Here is a 21,142-nt window from a genome sequence, read left to right as displayed (position 1 = left end):
CCAGTTCCCAGTATCCCGTCTGGTCCTGTGGACCTGTCTACATCCAATTTGCTTAAGTGGTCCCTAGCTTATTATATCTCTACTATGGATATTATCTGTACTCTCTACTATCTCAACCAGGTGAAAAACATTAGCAAAAACCAAAATCTATGTTGCTCAGGATTTCAGGTGCTTTTTTTGTATGTGGAAAAAAGTTGGATATAAAGTTCTTGTATAAACTAGAGAAGCTTTGACGTTCCTGTAATCATAGAACTGCTGTAAAGGCGGTAGCTGCATGTAAGAGTGGTCAATGTCTGCTTTTCTGCTGATATATCTTGATGAGACATATTTGAGGTTTTCTTTTTATGCCACCACATAAATTCCAGAATTTTTTCCCGACCTTTACATTTTAGTATTTGCAATGTGTACCTTTATATACTATGCACAGTGTTTTTCAAAGAATGTGTTTAAATATTGGCAGTGCATGTGCAGTTACAAAACGCGGCTATGAGTTTGTGTCTCATGTATGGTGAGATGAGTTCAGTTTGGGTTTTTTTTTTTTTTTAGAGGCTTTGTGGTAAACTAGGCACAATTCACAGGGTAACAAACCAGAAAGGTTAATGAAGATCCCACTCACAAGCTTTTACCTATCCTCAGCTTTGACCAATTAGCCAATTAGAAAGAGCAGCTGTAAATGCCTAGATCCAAGTAAATAACAAATTTGCAGGCTCTCCTGAAAAGGATGTAGAGTTGGCCCGAGAGGTGCTGCAGAAAGAGTTTTGTGTGAAGAGTAATAGTTGACCACAGAAAGCAGCCTGGAAACTTGGTGAGCTGTGGAAAGAAAAGTCTCTCTTCTTTCTTGCTTAATGCACGATGCTTTGGCTGGAGTTCAGTAAAGGTGAACTGTACTAAAGCTGCTTCTATGCTGTACAAATTGGCAATGCTATTTTAGTTCTTCAAAGAAACAAAAGAAAAAAGACGTTTCACGTACCTATTACTAAGAGTAAATGAGAAAGATGTTTTTCTCTCTAGGTCTGATTTTTGTTTGCTTGGTTTTTCTTTTTTCTTCTTTTTCTTGGTAACATGTCAGTCATAGTTTTCTTATTTGTCTGTGCCAGCTGCACTTTAAGAGAGGCCACTATTAAAAATCATCTCTTTTTAGTGCATGTTAGTACTTTTTTGCTAGTGTTCCCTCTGAAGCTTACCAGGTAGTCCAGGCAAATGCAACTTTTCTCCTTAGTATGTATTTCCTTTTTTTCCATCTTCTTTTTCCATCAGTCAGGTTGGCCACTCAATCATAATAAAGTTTTGCTTAAGCAGACAGCACCTCCTTTTTGGAATGGGTGTGTTCATCCAATTAAAAATTCCCCGCATCATCTTCCTTCAATGATTTATTGACACATTTCAGTCCTTAAGTCTCTAGACTGTATATTTTAGGTCAACAGGTATGTTAACAAATATAATTGATACATACAGTTTGTTATTCAGGTGTTTGTATCTTATTAGTGGCTCTGGTTGTCAACCAAGATGATGGAATGGTGTACTCAGGTACTGTAGAGTGAGTCACGCCAAACACCTTTCACCTAAGCATGTTAGATCACAAAGCTATATGAACAAAAGAGAGTGTTAAAAGGATGCTCTAATTGCTTTCACAACAGTGGTGATCATGTAGTCTGAGCCCTTGCTTAGTGGTATCCTTACAATCTGTCATCTGATTAGTCTTAGCAATCGCTTTGCACTTGTTCTCATGTAACTAGCACCTCTTCTTTTCCAGCTCTTCCAACAGATAAGTCATATTTAATGACAATCATTGCTATATATTAACTTGTAGCTGTGAATAATGTAATGCATGTCCTAATCTGTCAAATTTGCATGTGGTACTGTCCTTCCAAAAGTAGTCCATCTGACTTAAAAGGAAGTAGGCTGCTGCAGTTAAGCGTATTCATACAATTTAGCAGGATCAATTTTATAGTCAGTAGCACTATAATAGAATTTACAAACCGAATTACTTGTGTGATTATTGTATCTGTATCTTGGGAGCAAACTCTTGAGTATGTGATATAAAACAGCCTTGGAAAACGGAGAATTGGTTATCTTGGAAAGTGAATCTTTAGCGTTGCGTGCAAATACTTAACAAAGCAGAAGTAATGAGTTATTTAAGCTACGAATTGAGAAACTGTCCTCTGTATATGATCTGGTGTTACTAATGCAGACCACTGATCTACTTCTATAGATATTTTAATTTATGATGAATGTGATAATGAAGTTATTAAGTGTTAGTACCTGTTGTGGTTTAACCCCAGCTGGCAACCAAGCCCCACACAGCCACTTGCTCGCTTTCCCCCAGTGGGATGGGGGAGAGAATCAGAAGGGTAAAAGTGAGAAAACTTGTGGGTTGAGGTAAAGACAGTTTAATAGGTAAAGCAAAAGCTGTGCACGCAAGCAAAGCAAACCAAGGAATTCGTTCACTATTTCCCACGGGCAGGCAGGTGTTCAGCCATCTCCAGGAAAGCAGGGCTCCATCGTGCCCAATGGTTACTTGGGAGGACAAACGCCATCACTCTGAACGTCCCCCCTTTCCTCCTTCTTCCCCCAGCTATATATGTTGAGCATGACATCGTATGGTCTGGGATATCCCTTTGGTCAGCTGGGGTCGGCTGTCCCGGCTGTGTCCCCCCCCCCAACTTGTTGTGCCCCCCCAGCCTGCTCGCTGGTGGGGTGAGAAGCAGAAAAGGCCTTGGCTCTGGGTAAGCACTGCTCAGCAATAACAAAACCATCTCAGCATTATCAACACTGTTTTCAGCACAAATCCCAAATATAGCCCCATTCTAGCTACTGTGAAGAAAATTATCTTTATTACAGCCAAAACCAGCACTGTACCCATTTCCTCAGCTGGAAACTTCAGCGAAGTCAGTGTATTAATAATTGAGGTACATCGTGAATCTTCTAAAATTTGTATTCAGAAATTCACTGTCACTAATTTCATGCAATCATAAGCAACTTAAAGTCAATGTGACACAAGAAATGATACTCCACTGTCTCATCTCTAACAAATGACAGTAATTAGCCATATTTCAAGCAAAAGATAATATATCACAGATAAGGGAGTTCATATTTCATACAGTGCCCATTACCAGAAATGTAGGGCCAAATGAACTCTCATGTTACACTCCTTTATAAGCTCTTCTGTCAGAGAATATTATATTAAAATGGTGCTTGTAAAGTAAGTTTTAAGACAGAGGAAACTTTTGAAAATTGATGGCTTTAGTGAGCAGTCAGCATTAGTATTTACTTTGCTAAGGACTAAGGGAATACTCATGGGAATTAAAGAAAGCCTGTGCATCCTTGTTGTGTTGTCTTCCCTGCAGCTAATAAGGGAATGGCAGTTTGGTTCACCTCTGGTCACTTCCACTGTGACTTAAACAGTACCAGCTTTGTCTTTTTAAAAAGGCTACGAATAAAACAATTGTTCACAAGTATCTAAAAATTCTTTGCTGCTTATAAAGCCTAGTGTGCATCACTGACTCTATGATATGGGGGCCTTGGAAATGATCTATGCAATGGGAACGAGGCTTCCCACATCGAGTGGAGATCCAAATCTTTCCCTTTCAAGATTACAGTGGTCTGAGTTTCAATAGCAAGTAGCTGATTAATACCATAAGCTATTTTGTCGCAGCCTCTAAAACCAGTGAATAGGTTGAGCAGCTGGTAAATAAAATTGATTCCATTTACCCGCCGTAAATAAAAGGGTGGGAAGTTGTGAAATGCTGAGCAATGGAGTGAGTAAAAGCTGAGACCTAAGCCAAATCCTGCCCATTGCAGTAGCTGCAATAAGTAACATATCTATACAACTCTTGCAAAGCAGCAGAAGAGGGGAACATAAATGTACCTACCCTTTATGCAAAGCATTCTTGTGTGATCACAAAATGTGTGTAACACAGATGAGTGAGAAAGGGGGTGCATTTTGGAGGGAGAGGGTGGTAAGAAGGCTGTGGAGCAGCTATTGTTACAGTGCTGGGAAGATGCACACAAGTGAGGTATAGTATGGATCTAGTCTGCTGCTACAAAGGGCCATCAGCTTTAAAAAGATGGACACAAACCAGTTTATGCTGCTTTGTGCAGGACTGAGGCATCCTCTCTGATGTTAAGACACACAATGCAGGCTTGTTCATAGGAAAACTGTAGTACTACCCTGTTTGATTTCTCATGTGAAAATGTAACTCTCAGTATATGCTTTGTGTTCAACTAGAAACTCAAGATTAAAAAGCAGGATTAATGCATACCTGGCTGTTTTCAATAACATCTTACTGAAAATAGTCAGTCATGCCTATGATTTTTACATGTGATTCTTTAACAATTGTTTGCTGGGAGTTTCACCCTTGCATAGAATAAAGGGGGGAGAATATCAATACTTTCAGCATTCTGAAATCCCTTAATCTGCATTCCTGATAAGACTTTATTACTGTTTTCAAGGAGAAAACCAAAGTAAATTCTTTTTAAAAGAAATAATAAATAAAAAATCTTTTAAAATCCATTTGCATAAAGATAATCTACATAGCCTTTTCTAAGATTAAAGTTTTCTTATAAAAATGAATGCATGAAATTTAGTATTTTCTTCATAAATTACAATACTGTTTAAACGGACATTGTGTTTGACAAGACCCATAGCTTTTCTTCTTTTGCAGTAGTTGCAATGGAGTCTTAGGTATTCATACATGTGATGGATTCAGATAATAGTACAAATATGTATGTTACACGATGTGGGCACAGATTAAAATTAAAAGGAGTGATTTCAAAGGAATAAAAGTTATTCCTTGTAGTGGAACAAATATTCTTTTTATATGAACGCTACCTGAAGTGTCCTGTTGATGTGTTTGCATGTTCAGAGAAAATCAACACTGTTATACTTCATACTTCCTCTCTTATAACATGAAGCTGAGTTATAACTCTACTAGTGGTATGGCCCAAAATGTTTTTTGAAATGCTGGTAAGGCTCCAGTTTGTCTTGTTTTTAAGTGTCACAGTTAAAGTGAGGTTATTCCAGTATTATCTAAGAGTCATTGTTATAATCCCAGTGGTATTTGTGGGTATGGAGTCAGGCTCCCTGAAGTGGGAATGTCCTTTTGCTGATTTACAGTTTTGCATTCTTTAAGTAGTAAATTCTGTACAGTGCAGATGAGAACCTTTGAGGGAAAACAAATATTATAGTCATTCAATATTTCAGTAGCCTTGTAGCTATTTGAAACAGTCTATTAGTAAATGAAGTTTATTTTCATCTTTAGGTATAAAAATGCTTCTTATATATTAGTAGATATCAATACCACTTTACACACAGGAAAACTGACAAAGAAAAATTGGAAGAAAGCCCAGGGTTTTTTTTGCTCCCTATCCAGTGACCTACTCATAAATGACAGTATTTATATTGGCCCTTTCTATCTTCGATCTAGATATGGCTTTCAGCATAATAGAAGCCATAAAATATAACCTAGTAATTACTACAGCTTTCCCTCAAAATCAAGGCTTAACTAGAACTCATTCAGAAATATGTTGTCAATTTAAAAACACCAAATGAAGTGTTGGGATAAATTTCTCCCAAAAGATTTTGCTATTGTAATGCCCATTGCTGTAGTAATCCATTTTTAGATGCCTGACTCAGAACTGAATCCAGAGCCATGTGTGGAGCAGAGCCAACAGGGAGTACTGAAAAGGGACACATCTTCAAAAGTACCTAAAACAAGCTGCAGAAAGCGTCTTCTGTCAAGTCAGGATTCACATCTAAAAATGGTATCCTGGATTTAGGTGCTCATGCTTTCAAAAACAGAGGGAGTGCGGTTGTGTTTATACTTTGTACAGCAGTTCAGTGCCTCAAACAGTCACTGAAAACACAAGAGATGGCTGTTACAGGCCATCATCAGCCAACAGTCAAAGAATCATTTCTATGACCTTGTACTGGGTTTGCGTGGCAAGGTTTTGGTAGCAGGGAGGCTACAGGGGCGGCTTCTGTGAGAAGCTGCTGGAAGCTTCCCCTGTGTCTGACAGAGCCAATGCCAGCCGGCTCCAAGATGGGCCCGCCGCTGGCAGGGGGATGCCCAAAGGAGGCCGTGACCCCGTGGGAGGCCTGTGCTGGAGCAGGCTCCTGGCAGGACCTGTGGCCCCGTGGAGAGAGGAGCCCACGCTGGAGCAGGTTTGGTGGCAGGACTTGTGACCCCGCGGGGGACCCGCTCTGGAGCAGTCTGTGCCTGAAGGACTGTAGCCCGTGGAAGGGGCCCACGCTGGAGCAGTTCATGGAGGACTGTCTCCCGTGGAAGGGACCCCACTCTGGAGCAGGGGAAGAGTGTGAGGAGTCCTGCCCCTGAGGAAGATGAAGTGGCAGAAAATAACGTGTGATGAACTGACCGTAAACCCCATTCCCCGTTCCCCTGTGCTGCTGGGGGGGAGGAGGTAGAGAATTCTGGAGTGGAGATGAGCCCGGGAAGAAGGGAGGAATGGGGGGAAGGTGTTTTAAGAATTGGTTTTATTTCTCATTACCCTACTCTGGTTTGATTGGTACTAAATTAATTTTCCCCAAGTCGAGTCTGTTTTGCCCATGATGGTAACTGATGAGTGATCTCTCCCTGTCCTTATCTCGACCCCCGAGCCTTTTGTTATAATTCCTCTCCCCTGTCCAGCTGAGGAGGGAGTGATAGAGCGGCTTTGGTGAGCACCTGGCATCCAGCCAGGGTCAACCCACCACAGACCTGAATGTAAGGCTATAGGCTGCTCTTGTCATTTATTGTCATTGCTGTGACTGCTGTTGTAGAGAAAAGGGTTCTTGATCTCAACAAGTCTGGTGGAAAAATGACCTGTGACCTAAACTGCTGTCCTGGGAGACAGAAGATATTGGGTATGGGTTTTCTAATTTCTGCGCCAAGTGATGTCCAAGCCTTTAATCCAATTGTACTGATGTAATGTGTAGTTCATGAATTGCCCTTCGAGGCAGAATCAAAAACTTCGTCTCTCTCCCTAGTAACATATTGACAATAGGTTACAAAGTTGTACTTTGTTCTGGCCTAATTAATCCTGAATTTTTCATTGTTCTGTAGGGATCTTCAGCAAAGGAATGTTTACTTTGGTATTGCTACATGTGCTTATGTAAGACATAAACATTGAAGCCATTAAGTGTTTAGACTGCAGTAAATTCTGAACACGTGAAAGTTTCTCTGTGTACCAACAGGAATTTATTTGGTTTTGGACTTAGGTGCCAGTAAAATAATGCAGAAATTTTTTGGGGGGAGGACAATCATCATAGGAATAGGTATCTAAATTCCACACATCTTCAGTCCAGTCACAGTTGACCCTTTTGGATCTGGATCTACACCCTTCCAATGGTTAATACTTTTCACCTGGTTTTATAGGCCTGTTTAAAATAATACATCAACTTGAGCTATGATAAATTTAAGACCCACTTAAGTTTGTTTTGCCTTTATTAAAGTGGTCTTGAAATCTTGTACTTTTATTGGTACTTGTAGATTTTGATTTAATAGTCTTTTAAAAGTTGTTCAGTAAAGCAAATCAAGTTCTTCACATTGCAAAGCATGTTTCCCAGACTGCAGATGGTTCTGGAACTCTTCTCTGAATGCAATGCAATTCTCCATCTTTTGTCTTCCTTGTTTGGACTAGGACTGGAGCCAAAGGATGAAATCTGAGAGTTGGTTGTAAGCTGGTATAGTTTTGCTATTGCTTCATGCTTGGTAAGGCTCTTCTCAAAAATGAACATAATCTTACAAAAGCTGTATAAAAGCATCACTGCACTCATCTGTTACTGTTTCCCAGTTCCCCCTTAAGGATGAATAAAATCCTGTGTCTAGGTAGGACCTTGCATTCAGCTGTATTGTGATGCATACATCTTCCTTAAAGTTGTCTTGCTACATAGTGTCTGGCAATGGTAAATAGCAATTTCTTAGAGATCAATGTTATTTATAATCTGAAAGCTTTATTAGAAAGGCTTTATTACCATGTAATGATTAAAGTAATGGATTGTATGGAGTCAAATATCAGTTGTCATAGGATGCCAATAGAAATACTAGTTGATACTTCATCACAAATACAATTTATTGTAACCAGCCTGTATTTTAATGTATACTATTACTTGGATCAGTTAATTCTGATGTCGAACTGAAAGTAAGATCCACTCATGGTTTTTCAGTCGTGTGGTAATGCCTTGCAACCTTTGGAATACTAAGGGGGGGGGGGGGGGGCGTTTCTGATGTAATTGCAGATTCTTGTAATTCTAATTTTGTAACAGTTTAAGATGTGATACAGCCTTAAACTTATGAAGTATGGTGACACTTCTCTACAGAGAAGTTCTTCCAAACAATTTTTTTTCAAAACTGAAGCATTAAGTGGTTTTTACTAAGTTTACGACATACTGGGGAAGCAGCAGGGGGGGAATGCTTTTTAAGTCTACTACCCTATTATCTTGATTCAGTGAATATAGATAGGGTTTTTTGAACCTTCTAAGTGTGTTTATGATAAATACATACACTCTTAATTGAGAATACATTCCTTCCCTCCCCTTAAAAGGAAAAACTCAAATGCCATATTCCTCCTCTGCCTTTTAAGTATCAAACACTTGCTGACAGGGTTGGGAATAACCATTTGATTCCTGGCAGCATAGGTATGTGAGGTGTTAGCTTTGGTAGTGAAACTAGATTAAGAAGTTCCCATCTCTGATTGCCTCTTCATTTGTGTCAGTATAGCTGTGGATCAATACAGTAAAAGACTGAAACAATGTGGTTCAAAAGTAATCCTCCAGGCAAAAGGTTATTTCTGTTATTACTAAAGGCTCTTTGAACATGGTCTAAATAGCTCTCTATTTGACAGGATTTTTAAATTGAATTTTTAGAAGTTTCAGTTGCACTTTAACATTGCAGACGTACTAAGCCATACTTATTCTGCAATGGTCTGCTTCTGAAATGGGCTTCTGTAGTCTGTCCTTGCTCTGCTGTACACTGACAGCAGTTTAGGGTGTTCCAAAACGGTCATGGAAAGAACAGAGTAACTTCCTGAAGCTGGTCATCCTAAGCTGTTCCTGGAACAGTAAGAGTAAATGGATCTCAGAAAATTCAGTTAAATGTTCTCAGGGAGGGAAATATCAGACTTGTAGAAATGAAGAATTTTTGAGTTGAAGTAAAATGTTCTGCTATTAGTCTGACTAGAAGTTAGAGCTAAAATACTTCCTCACTTATGAAAAAGCTTTGTGTGAAATCTAATAAACAGCGATGCTAGAGTAGTGCTGGTTATGTGCTGTTATATTTTTAACTAGGTTGGTCAATATCTGTGTTCAGCCTGCAGCGTTTTTCCAATGGAAGCTCAGTCTCTTAGCTCTAGGATAGGCTTAGCCAATGGATTCTTTTTTGCTAACAGAAATGATATCATGGGAGCTCCCATAAGGAGAAAAGTCATAAGGCAAAACACAGCCTTTCATGCTGTAAAAGAGAAGCTAGGAGGTAAGAATCTCACCTATTTTTGAGGTGGCATTTCAAAGACTTTGCTGTTGTACTTTTTTTTTTTTTTTATTAAATCAATTCATGTTATTAAAGGAAAGTTGAAAAGGCTTTTGAAACCTTTTAGTTTATTGCTGCTTGTTTGCAACTATGATCTTTCCTGAAGTCACAGATTACAGGAGAGTATTAATACAATAGTTATTTTGAAATATAAAGTGATCTGCATCAACTAATGGACGTACAGCACACTAGTGTGAGGTAGTTGCAGCAAGTCAATGAAACTGGCAGTAACCTTTATGCTCACTAGTTTTACAGATATGAGTACAAGTTGGTGGGCTTTGTCAGGTACCTATTGCAAGCATGCTGGAACATGATTGGTTTCAATGCCTTGTCTGAAAAGTAAAGAAAAAGGCTGATAGTATATTGATTTCCAGAAACTGCAAACTGTTGCAAGAGCGTGTATTACAATTGTAGACATAGATTGGCATGGCTCCTAGATGTAAAGCTTTATGCAGATTAATAAACTCTTAAATAATTATGCCATCTTAGTTTATTGCTAAATGTAACTGCATATTTGTACTTGGGCAGTGCTAACTGAAGTTCAGTGAATATTTGAAATCTGGAAGGGGGAGGTCTTTTCAGAGGAGTGTTAAATTGTTTCTAGCTGACAGCTTCCTAGGAGCCATTAAGAAACTGATGCTTTGCATCATTTTTCAAAGGCTCCAAGTAAAGTGGGTTTTTTCTTGAAACTTTCCTTGTTCGTAATTGCCATCAAATAACCTAAAAGACTTCAGAAATAGGATGGAGAAAGTATAAGATTAACTATACCCCTCCCTCGTCCCAAACCAGAGCAACTTTGCACCCTTTCACTCTGCTTATTAACCTGTGAGCAGAATTCTATTCTCTGCATTTTCTTCTTCAGCATCTGGACATCAAATTGTCCAGATGTGCTGAAATAAAGTGTAGTAGATGCCTCCACATGTGGTATATTTGCTAGCATGCATGACCTAAGAGACCCCACAAAGTATTTTGGCTGAGCTGGCCAGAAGCAACATTGGATGCTACATCTTCTCAATGTTATTAAAAACACAGAGTCAAGTCTAATGCTGCAGCAGTAGGGAAGCATTTGTATGAAACATACTGCCAGTGGGAGGAATGGGGGTGTCTGGATGTTGAATACAGTTGCTAAATACTTTCTAAGTAATCAATGGCAAAATTGAGTTATAGGCTGCTTTAAATTATTTACAGAAGAATTTAAATTTGCAAACTTATTACAACAAGCTGTTGCATTTAACAACACTCAAGTTCTTGAAAATTCAATGCTAAAATGAGTTATTACAAGTAAGTTAGCTGTCTGAAATTAAATTAGGTGATAAACAATCCATTTTTTTGGTGTAAATTGGCATTCATGACAACTAGTCCTAATATGCACCTGAACCCATTATTCCTGGCACTTCATAAAGTGGCAATTGATAGAATTTGTATTGACGGACTCTTATTGAATATAATTTCTCAACAGGAACTAGCTAATCAATTAATTAATCATAGTGTTACTCAAGTTTGTTTTCATGTTGCTCCTTCATTCAGAAAATTAACTGTTAACATTGTTCTCGATTAATATAACTTAAACATTTTAGTTTTCATTGGCTGAATTACCAAGCTTAGACTAATTAAAGTGTTAAAGCTCTCTGAATTGCTACCAAAACTGAATATTATGTATGCTAATTTGCAAAACACACAACAAATCCTAATTCTACTATATTTACCATTATGCAGTATTTTAAAACAGAATGTTTAGTCTTGCATTCCCTCTTGAAAGCTGCTTGGGCACACATGGAAAGACCTAGCCACTTCTGAAAAGACTTGAGGTAGTAATCGTCAACAATATTATGATGAAAAGCACCATCAAATCATGTTCTTCTAAGGCTATCTAATAAATATTTGCATCTTCCTTTGCATTTAAATAAGGCTTTCTCAAAAGTCAGAGGTCACTCCATCCTACTGCCAGGTTATTCTAGGCAGATGCTCTAAGTATGTGAACTCCACTGACTAGGGTGACTGCAGAGAATGCCAAGATTCACCAGTCTGGAGTGCCCTTTAAGTCAAAAGGGCTTCCCTGGAGAGCAGGGGTCTTCTCACCTGTCCCTGACCGCAGTAACAGAACCTACATTACTTATTTTGGTTTGTGATGACATAAACTTAATTATGTAATATTAAAACCTTAAATTCCATTAAATGAACTCTTGCTTCGGTAAACATGAGTCCTGGCCCAGAGCCCATGTAAGCACAGAATTCCTCTTACAAATTAGGAGAATGGCCCTGATCCCCTTTTTTTGAATAAATAATGGTAACACTGGATGTAGAATATACAAAATGCAAAGTAATCTGGTAATATTGACAAACTTGTTTGCCAACTCATATACTCAGGGAAATGCTTTGAAATGTAAATTTAGGTTGTATTTTGTTTGTCCTTTGAAAAACTTGTGTCTTCCCTTTTCTAGCATAGCTTGGTAGAATAAAACCTGCCAGTCATTCTGTGTCTTGGATCTTGTTTGCCAAGTGACAGTTTTCTTAGAATAAGGATAAATTACACTTCCATTAATACATTAGTTTATCAAGGACGTGTAATTTTTGCTTTTAAAGATATTTAAAGTTCTTTTGATTGAGCTCTTTTTCTTTTTTTCCTCAAATAGTTAAGGCAGAATATTGAATTTTATGAGCAAATCCAATCCCTTCTTGTGTATATTCCCAAAGACCTTTGGCATGGACTGAACCAGCAGCCATAGCCATCTTCTAAAAGAATGAATTCTCTTTTTTCCTCCATGTCGGTCTTGTTCTTCAGGGTTCTCATTGTCACTGAATAACTTTTGGATTGTTTTTTTCCTTAAGGATTGGCCTGAAGCTGAAAATATGAAATAAGAAATGAATGTTTGAGTCTTCTATGGATCAAAGTTACAGGGATGTAGAACTGGGTTTGTCCAGGTTCTCAGACACCTAAAACCAATAATGGCAAAAAGCATCAGAAGCAAATTAATCTGATCAAATGCCTTTTGTCTTCCTTTGTGCACTGACTTGATTTCAGATAGCCTTTCTTTTTGTCAGTAAGATCAAGGCTATGTGCCTGACTGCTGCTATCAAAACCCCCTTTTTACTTATTAAAAACTTCCAAGACACAGGGTGTACCTAAGCACTTTATCTTTGCCTCTTGGTATTCTGAACAGTTGTACTAAAAATAACATGTTAACGTGGTCAGGAAATTAATGGGATGGTAATTAAGTGTATCAACACAATAATAAATAGTCCAAAGAGAAAGTTTGAAATAAAGGACACTTCCTTTTTAAAAAGGTCACTAAGTACTTCTATAGTGAGAACAAGTCAATATTCCAGTTGGGAAACGCATGCACCAATTAATAGGGGAGGAAGGGAATAGGACTGACGAGGGTGGTGGTGTTCAATTCCCGCTTGTTACTCCCTGTTCTAATGAACTGATGGAGTAGAGCATCTGGGAGCATAGAGGAGTGTGCTGCACTGCTGGATTTTGTAGCTGGTGGTATTCGGAGAGTACTCAGTGGGTCCATGGCTGGCAGAGTGATTCATGGACAAAGCTGGGTGTCATGCAGATTACTCTGGGTTTTACAGTGCGGTAAGCAATGACTTGCCTGAAGTCAATGCATTCAATTTAAATTCTTCTTGTCATTGTGAGGGGAAAAAGAAAAAAAAAAAAATGGTGGCAAGTATGTCCTCTCAGAGTAGGCAATGATGTAGTTGATATTGATAACTTTGGGGGAGATAAATGTTATTAACTCTTTGTCAGAGGCAGCTGAATCTGCATGTCCAACTTCTGTGAATCTTGTGGCAGCTAGGCTGTATATAAAGGAGCTCTGATCCCATCTCCATTTCACATATTTCTTGGAAGGAAAAAGCTGGTATGTCTGTCAGAAAGAACCTGATCCTGAAAACATAAGATTGATTGGCACTGAAACCATCTACTTAAATTAATTCTTGGGTGGAATGAAGGCTGTGGAACTGTAATTTTTCACCTTAACCTACATTAGCATGGGTAGACACAGGGCTTTCCCTGTCAGACCACAGATGCCTTTTGTTCATGAAAAGAAGTAGAACTTTCAGCTTCTGAGAGAACTCTAGGGTTAAAAACTAATACTGGCCTTGTCTAGGTGGCCATCGGGAGGGTTATATCTTTTATCTGGGTCCATGAGTAACATTTGGGTACTATTCTGGTTACCTCTGGTTCTCTTCAGCAGTTTGTATTAAGTGAATGTTTTTGAAAACTTTTTCAAAGATTATAATGATATATGAGGTATGGGAGGTACCTGCTTTATTTGGTCACTAAATAACTGAATACAGTGCAAGAATTTTAACAGTTAAATAACATTTTCATCTTATGAGTCATTGTTTCAGGGAAGTGTAAGGTAGGCTGATGTCATCCAAATGCCTGCTTTCTTCTTGTAGAACTGGCAGGAGTAGGAGCTGGAGGGAAGACTGGGGGTCTGGCTAAGTATCTGAGCAAGGGGTGGTACGGCAGTTGTCCTGTCTTAGCAGGAATCCCCCAAACACCTTTTTCTTTGTTGCTAGCTTACTTCAGAAACAATCAAGGATTCTCTCAAAATCACTTCCACTGTCTACTAATTACTGTCTACTAGATTGAGCGTGAGAGCTATTGGATACATCTCATTGATATATTAATATAATATTGAGGTAGAAGATTTTTCATTTTTCTGGTAAATAGTATAATCTAAATTGGAATCGGACCTGTGGGAATGGAGGAAGCCTAACGTGAAACACTACTACAAAATTTCTGATGCATACTTTTTGTCAGGTCTCTTTTAACACAGAAGAGCTAGGATGCAATAAATCAGTTTAGATACCAGAGAACTTGATTGGGATGCTCAATTTTACTATAATAGCCTAATCTAAAACACTCAGCCCTTTTCAGCTCTTCTGTACTCTTCCAAAATTGTTCCTAACAAGAACAATCTTTAAAAATGGGGCATTTGAGACAAGTTAATGATGCTATAGCTACTCAAGATAACCATTGCCTAAGAGTAACATTTGCTGCCTAAGCAAAAGGCTGGATACAGTGAATAGTATCTAAGTTGTTCTCTAGCAGCTTGGAGAGACCTGAAAAGAAAGATACATTAGCCATTAGAAGAGCTGTGCAGTTAGACAAAACCACAGGTTTAAAAAAAACCACAGCTGCATTGTAAAAAGAAATGAAAAGTGAAAGAGAGGTTAACCTAGTTCTAAAGTTCACTTCTGCTTACATTTTGCACCAAGTTAACATCCAGGAATTGGAAGTTTTCTTATTCTGGCTTAATTTCACTTTCAACATTATTTCTTTGATATTTTTATCAGTGCTTATCCCACTAAGTTTGTTCAAAGACACTCTCATTACACCACTTCCCTCAACCTCTCCAAAATTTTCATGCAATTAAATGCTTGCCTTCAAGTTACCAACTGTGGTGGTATAGTGCTGTATTGAAATATGTATCCTGCATAACTTATCTTGCTGTGAAAGTTTGATTTGCCCTATTGATTAATCTAAGTGTTCAGTGTGACCATTAGCAGTTCCTCTGTAATTATGTGAAAAGATAAAATAACATGCAGAAAAGAGACAGTTTCAGGCTTTGAATTTAGTATCTCAAGGGAGGTTTGTGTGTGAAATGGAACTGCTAAAAACAAGAGTTCTCTACTGAGCTGGAAAGAAAAGTGAAAATATTTTTTCCCCAGTCCATTTCTGTTTCCTCAACACTCTAATCACTTCAATATTTAACTGAATCTCGTGTTCTTTTTGGCAGGGAAGGGGAATATATCTGAGTATGAGGAGACAGGGGTAAATTGGTTGGTGGTTTGTATTTTTTTTTTTTTTTTTTTTAAAGAACCCCCCCAAGACCCCTAACTTTCTAGCCCAAACTTGAGGAAGCAAATGTTGTCAACTCTAGACCATTATAATCCCCTTCCAGTAGATCACCTAACCCAGTTCCAGCCTGCCAAGGAGAAGGTGCATCCCTGAGATGTACTTTGGCACAACTTCCCCCCATCTCTACCCATTGCCAAGTCTCACTCCTGCTTTGGGAAAGGAAGCAGAAGTATCAGAACGTCTTTGCAAGCCTCTCTCATCCTGGCAAAGAGGCATGGTCGACTCCATTAGTGATAAACATTAGAACACTGTGTGCTTTTTACTTCAAAACTTTTGGCCTTCAAGACTGCATATGTATTTCTAATCAGTTAAAGAAAATTGAAAGAATTGGGGAAAGCAGTATATATTGCATGCAGAGAAGACATCATGTAAGTTATTATGTCTTTTATTTACTAGGGTATCTGAAATACACTTATAAAGCCACAAAACTTGCTCCCATTTATCATTCACTGGCAAATTAGTCTGTGCAAATAAAGCAATGGGGGGGAAGCAATCTGGTGGACAGGGAAGAATCTAGCTAAAAGTGACTTCTCTTCAAAAAAAAAAAAAAAAAGAAAACTATTCACTGCTAACAAAGCTGAAATTTACTTTTTTCTTCTTAATGGTGGGTCAAATAAGAACCTGCAAATAAAGCACAGCAGTGAGGGACATCATCACAAATGGCAAATCTACCTCCTAGAAGAGCTGGCACTGGGAGCAATCAGACTAGTGACTGGGAGAAGGTATCGAATAAAAATAATGTTGAGAGCAGTAGATTATCTTAATAAAAGCATGCACCATGATAGGGGAAGTTAGGTCTTCTGCTTTGAATTGTACTACTGCTGGCAAGCTGTTACTGACCCCCTACTAAGTGAAAGTGTTGCTGCCTGGTGTTATATGCCCATTCATAAGCAGACCTGTCTGGGCAGGATAAAAGGGTAGGTGGTTACATTAAAGTCTGCAACACCTCCTTTATTCCCATTACCTTGTTTTATTTCACATTCTTGGTTTTAAGTCAGATCAGAATCCTAGCCCAGATTTTCACCTGATTTAAATGAAGTATGTTTTCCTCCCACCCCAAGTGCTATATAAGCACTAACATTTTTGAACAATAACATTGTTAGAGTATAGGACTACTTTCTTGTTCCTTTATATTGTATTGTCTGACCTCTCATTGACGTGCCAGTATAATTAATGATGCATAATTTCCTCCCACTGCTTACAAAAAGCTGCAGTGTTGTTTTCTTTTGTTAGTCAGGGCCAATTATCTGTGAAGTCACCCTTTTGAATTCTCTACATTCAATCATCACCTAGGTATGTAAAAAAAAAAAAAAAAAAGCTATTTCATAAAAAAGTTATATTTCCCCTCACCCCACAGTTGTGTGGACCCATATAACAGTGTCCTTTCTGTCATCTTTTTTCCTCAAGTAAGTGTTGATTGACAGACACTCACTGGAGTAGTATATCAAGTCTTCCTAGATAAACTTTGCTCTCTAAAGTTGAAATTCAAACTTTACCACTAGGTTAGTTCCTTCTCATAATGAAGATATTTCTCAATGGGGGAAAAGCATACACGTAGTGCTGTAGTGCTCGGGCTGCACATGCTGTGACGCTACTAGGACCTGAAGGTTAGAAGGCAGCAGTGAAGGTCAAGAGCATGGGGAAGCAGAGTAATCCCTAGCTGCTCTCTGGGCAACAGACCTCCGGTGACTACCTGTCCCTGTATGCAAGTACTGACTCTCATTTTTGATGGAAACATAAATCTTTCTGGATGTCAAGATTTGAATTTATCTTTACACTAATACACATCAAACCTTCCATATCAAGAGACACTTTCTTTTCTAAAAAGCTTGATGTAAGATGAGGAAAATATTTTCCTTCTATTGCATAGTTTACTTGTAAACTCTGTTATTCTGAGTTGGTTTCACTTTCATCCAAATTAAAAAAAAAAAAAAATTATTTAAGTGGGTAGATAATTGTAACTCTAATGTTGTTGATATTCCTAGCTGTAAATGTGTATAAGATCTGGCAGCTTTCTTCCTTTAAACACAGCATTTCTCTTTAGTCATTTCAGTGTTATCTGTTTGAAGATAAAGAGCTGAAAAGAAAAAGCTACAGATAAAGAAAAGCTTGGACTTTGGGAAAGTTGGGCATTATTAGAGGTGGATGCTATGTTATAAGAGGGCTTTTAAAAATGATTGTATATGCTGTACTTTGTGCAGGGCAAAATACTGAACCCTTTAAAAAAGTACAGCTGCAGAAATGTTAGATCTTAATGAAAGTGGTGGAAATCTCTGTCTGACACTTGTAAGATTATTGCAGATATGCTAGACACCTACAGTCACTGTCAGTCAGTCTGTGACCTGCTCAGATGCTAAGCAGAGTAATGAACACAACTGAACATCCATCCTTGGGATGAATAAAGTAAATTCAGGAGTGGCATGTGATCTAGTGAGTGAATGTGGTATATCTCAAATAAAACTGAACAACATAGTCTGACTACAGGTAAGATCTATACCCCTTAGCAGATGAACACATACAATCTTTTTATAGCTAGTACACTTAATTGGACCATTCTAAAAATCTTTCTATCAATCAACAGGCAAGTCTGTCCTTTAACTATGTAATAAGTGGTGAAAAGCCTAAGTCAGGGTACCTGGTCCTCTAAAACATTTGTAGGCTTCTTAACTACTGGAAAAGAGCTTAATAGAAGTCCATTTAACCAACAGAGCGCTAGGGTGTTTCAATTACTTGGCGCTCATCATATGGGAGCAGTAATAGTATTCCCACTATCAGCCTGATTGCAAAACTTTAGCTTGCATGCTTTCCCTCATTTCCTCTTCCTATAGCTCTCTAGCACTTGGATAGAGCATAGCACGTGCACTTGTGAGTCATGGTATGAGTACAGAGAGCAGAGCAGCATCTGGCAGTTCAGTACTACAAATTGTGCAAATAATTTCACTTCCCTTTGTGGTGCTGTGACATCTTGTGAAAAAGTAATCAAAGGCCCTCGCTACTGCAGCCCTTAAACAAATATGACAATAGGCAAATGTCCCATTGCAGAAAATGCAAGAGTCAAAGCAGGGCCCTAGAGCAGGTCAATTATTTCAATTATCTGGAATTCATGATGAAAAACAGCAGCGGCTTTCAGGAAATATGCACAAGTCTGGCAATTGTTTGATCAGTTATGACAGTCACTGCCAAATATCATGTCCCATCAGGTTTTGCAAAGGGAAAGCTCGGAACAGTTGGGTTATTTGAGTTACCTATGCTCCATCACAGGAGTGCAGCGCAGTTCTCAGGAAATCTAACAGGCCACCAATTGCTTGATTAAGTATGACATCATTGGCAAATATAACAAGGCAGTAAGTAGTCACAGTATAGGCAGAAAGAGAGTACATAGACCAGATGGATTGTTTCAATTATTTGGGCCCCTTGATGAATAAGAACTTCAACTGCCATCAGCAGATCCTGTGGCAGGCGAGTAAAAAGCGCATTGCTATGACATCACTTTAAAATCTGGTACGGCTTAAGTATTTCCACAGCTGTAAAGCTTAGATTTGTCTTAGCATTGACTTGACCCACAGCTAGCTTCAGTACTGAGAACTGAATGCTGAGAAAATTGTTTGTGAGTGCTTCCAAGCACTTCATGGTATTTCACCACTGCAGGGAAAACATTGAACCACCACCAAGCTTGCTGTTGGTACTTTTTTTTTTTTTTTTTTTTTTTGTACTGGATTTTTCAGAAGGAGTCAGCAGAGGAAGGCTAAGGACTGCTTGCTGTCAGGTGCTGGGACAGAAAGCAATAACTTAGACCTGTTTATGAATAAATTTGGGAAGGCCTGAGCATCCAGAAAATGATCCTTAATTGTATAATATAGTAGGTCCAAGATCTGATAGGCCTGAAATTTGTTAGGAAAAATTGACCTAAGAGCACACTCCCTCATTTTGCCTTAGGTCTTCCTCGAGGCTGCAGCTGACACAATCTGCCTTAATTTCTCTTTTTACATTTGTCTTGATGTTAAAACAAGTTTATGATGTTTGCCTTCACAAGATGATACATGATACCTTATATCACTATCCCCTTTCAGCTAAAAGTTGTTTATTGACTCTGGTGCACAGAAATCTAGTTTACACATAAAAAGCTAAAGAACAGAGGACACTAAAGAATTAATAAACTTTGAAGCCTAGAGTTGTTGTTTTTTACAAACCAAATCCCATTTGAGTTTTATCAGATTTAAAGTCTGAGATCTTCTTTGGTCAGGCCTTGAAGGCAGAATAGAGAGTCAATAGGAAGCTTCTGTTGGAGCTAGTGTGTCTTGTTAACATCGTTCAAAAAGTTAATGTTATAAAGGATTTGATTTCTGAATCCTTCAGTGTCTTTTCCTTTAAGTAATTAACCCAGTTATGCAAACATAGCCTCGTCATAAGGGGGTATCATTTATGTTAGAAGATGGATGTCAAAGTGTTTCTAGTAAAAATTTTAATCCTTTCTACTCTTACATTGGAAAACTAGATAGGACTGTAAAAGAAGAATCCCCAAGGGCAATTTAACTATATTAATTCTAGAAAATATAAACCAGCAATTAAAGGTTTTGTGGGGGCTGAGTGGAGTAAAAAAAAAAAACAAAAAAAACAACCAAAAAAACACCACCACCCCTTTTCCTTTCCCGTCATATTGCTCTGAGATAATTAAAGAGGAATATTGATTACATTCCATCCAAGGAAAAAGTAATCCTCATTAGTATCCTTTATCTGACCTGTCCATTTCCCATTACAATGGAAACAGCTTCTAATTTAAGATCAAGAAACGACTTTTGATAGGAACAAATCTCTCAAACTGATGAGGAAAATTGAGCTTTTCCTCCATTTGCTACTGATTTGAAATCTGCAAAGCACCAAACCCTTGTCACTTCTGGTCATTTCCATCCAAAACTGAATAGAAGTTACTGACAACATTGCTGCCTGTTTCTACAACTTCAGTGTAATGAGTGACATTTTAATGGCATTCATGTGGTGACTGCTTGAGATTAGCTTTCCTTTTTTTTTTTTCCTTCCCTTCCTCTAATATTCTGATCATACAGTATGTAGTGCTAAATCAGAACAGTTCAAAATCAGGTATGGACTTAAGCTGTTGCTACGCAGTCTGGTTTTCTATTCAGACCAGGTTTAAGTCTATCCCAATGAGTCAGAATGCTAATGGTCACACAGCTTAAAAATCATAAGACTTTAAAATATTAGGGTTGAATTATAGCCTTTCTCACCTGTGATTCACTAAGTTAGGACAGGAGCATGTTTTGTGCTATTCTTGTAACCATCAGAACTTGAAACTTTCTTTTGAGAGAGGTTTCTTACAAATTTCCTTCAGAAGCTACAGATTTAATAGTAACAAACTTATTTGAAGTATTGTAATAAAATAATGAGAACTGACAGCACTGCTTGCAGAGAGGTTTTGTGTGTTTTAAAATCATGCTGAACATCAGCTTTCCTCCAACTTAGTCTTGTTATACCATCAGAGCAAGGCAGGGTTAGTCCCTTATCCTAGAAACAGTTTCTGTGACCCAGTTGTTTGGCAGGATGATGCAATAGCAGAAATTTGGTAGCATGTGAAGAAATAATTGAGAAGACAGGAAATGACTGGGTTTTAGGTGAAAGAGAGATGTGAAGACAAGTGAAGACTGAAAAATAATAAAGGCAAAGAAGAACTGGAGGTGACTGTGGGGCAATAGGTTGAAAAGGGGCAGGAGGCACAGAACTGGTA

General features: G+C 38.3%; 1 protein-coding gene across 4 annotated transcripts in view; it reads left to right on the top strand.

Annotated features, from left to right (window-relative positions):
* ATRNL1 (attractin like 1) overlaps window positions 1-21,142 on the top strand; it is a 539,891-nt gene that overhangs the window by 416,486 nt on the left and 102,263 nt on the right. The window lies entirely within an intron of this gene.

Source organism: Aquila chrysaetos, chromosome 11, assembly GCF_900496995.4.
Source record: "Aquila chrysaetos chrysaetos chromosome 11, bAquChr1.4, whole genome shotgun sequence".
NCBI lineage: Eukaryota > Metazoa > Chordata > Aves > Accipitriformes > Accipitridae > Aquila > Aquila chrysaetos.
This window is presented reverse-complemented; position numbering and strand designations above follow the sequence as displayed.